We start from the raw sequence: 2,234 nt of genomic DNA, 5'->3' as shown, positions 1-2,234 counted from the left end.
GACCGTCGACCACTTACATGACCTCCACTCCATCCACGTCCTCTCTCTGGACCTCCACCACCTCCACCTGGACCTCATCTCCGTCCGCGTCCTCTCTCTGGACCTCCACCTGCTCCATGTCCACCACCACCTCCACCTGGACCTCATCTCCGTCCACGTCCTCTCTCTGGACCTCCACCTGCTCCATGTCCACCACCACCTCCATCTGGACTTCCTCTACATCCGCGTCCTCTCTCTGGACCTCCACTCGTTCCATGTCCTCCACCACCTCCACCTGGACCTCATCTCCGTCCGCGTCCTCTCTCTGGACCTCCACCTGCTCCATGTCCACCACCACCTCCACCTGGACCTCATCTCCGTCCGCGTCCTCTCTCTGGACCTCCACCTGCTCCATGTCCACCACCACCTCCATCTGGACTTCCTCTACATCCGCGTCCTCTCTCTGGACCTCCACTCGTTCCATGTCCTCCACCACCTCCATCTGGACCTCCTCTCCATCCACGTTCCCAAGTACCTAAAAGTTAGGTCGAGTTTAGAATAGGTACAATATTAAGGTTTATAATATTATATTATTTTTGTGCATTGAATGTCAAATTCCATACTCAAAGAGAACTACTGCACTAACGTATTAGTAACAACGTATAATAACGTAAAAAAACGACCAATAGTAGAATGTATATTATTACTTTCACTCGACTGAAGAAATAGTTGTTGTTAAAAAAAGTACCAATCACAGTCTGTTGTTAGGCTGAAACTAAAACTGTGCTTGTGCGTTTTTCAGTAACAACAATAAAAACAATATTATGTACATATATATGTAATGAGTGAATTTTAGCTAGTATAAGAAAAAAGTACCCAATTACACATTAGGAAGTACCAACCACAGTTTGTTGTTGGGTTGTGTATTCATGTATATTATTTATAATCTTTGTTAGGCTGAAACTGTAAAAGAGTGTAGGTACCTTATATGCAATAAGTAAAATAATTTGCCACAATAATAACACAAATAATTGGGGTTCAAATAATTTTTAAAGAGTTAGGTACAAAATAATATTTAGCTAGTATTCAATGTGAGTAGTAAGCAGGTATATTATATGTATACTGACTTTAGTAATAGGTATTAAAATTATCAAATAAAAAAGAAATTCACAATGCATTCACACATATTTATAATCTTTATAACATTAAAATATACATGTTGTAGTTCAAACCTAACATCATAGTATTAAAATAATATAAACATTTCTAGAATACTTATCTAGTACCCAACTTACAAATGACCTAGGTCAGTAGTAAGTAGTAGTAGTAGTAGTAGTAGTATTAATAGTAGTAGCAGTAGTAGTAGTAGTAAAAAAAGAGTGTAATTTAATACAGAATTTGAACTTCCAACAATAAAAAACAATCTTAAGTAAGGCAACATGTGAAACACTTATCCAGTACACAATTCACAAGAAAAAGGAAAGGTAATACCTACTTTGTGAAGTAGTAACATTAAGAAAATGTGTCAAGTGTTTCGTTTAGGTCAATATAGTAAAAGTTGATATATTAGTATAGATACAAGTTTATACGTAAAGTTATAATTTTAGTCAAAGTATGAAAATAATATAAACATTTCTAAGAGTACTACATGTGAAATGATAAAATACTTATCTAGTACCCAACTAACATATTTGTTACATTAAAATATCATACATGGTGTGTAATAAAACCAAGTGCACCTATATTTATCAAATAAGTAACACTGTGTTCCATTTAGGTCAATATAGTAAAATTGATATATTAGTATAGTTATAATTTTAGTCAATGTATGAAAATAAGCTCGACCCAGTGTTTGATATGCAATTGAAATCTGAAACAGCAGTAACACAATTTAATGTCGTTCAAGTTATTCTACAATTTCATTTCTATAAAATTATAATATAATAAGTTGAATGAAAGTTTTATGATCAACATTTAGTTTTTAAGAATGTCGTATACTATAGCAGTATAAGTTATGTGCAGAAACAATGTTTATAATATGTATCTATGAGCACAGTGAATAATAATTAAGCATGTAAAAAAATTTTAACCGTAGGTTAGACACTAATTATCGTCATTGGAAATGATAAAATACCTATCTAGTTCACAACTTACAAATAAAAGAGAGTAGAGAGTAGTAAGCAGTAGTAGTAGTATCAAGAACTGTGTAAGAAAACGTTTAAGTATTTTGTACATCATAATAAGCTTTACCCAGT

This window comes from Acyrthosiphon pisum, unplaced genomic scaffold (assembly GCF_005508785.2).
Source record: "Acyrthosiphon pisum isolate AL4f unplaced genomic scaffold, pea_aphid_22Mar2018_4r6ur Scaffold_20712;HRSCAF=21911, whole genome shotgun sequence".
Taxonomy (NCBI): Eukaryota; Metazoa; Arthropoda; class Insecta; order Hemiptera; family Aphididae; genus Acyrthosiphon; species Acyrthosiphon pisum.
This window is presented reverse-complemented; position numbering follows the sequence as displayed.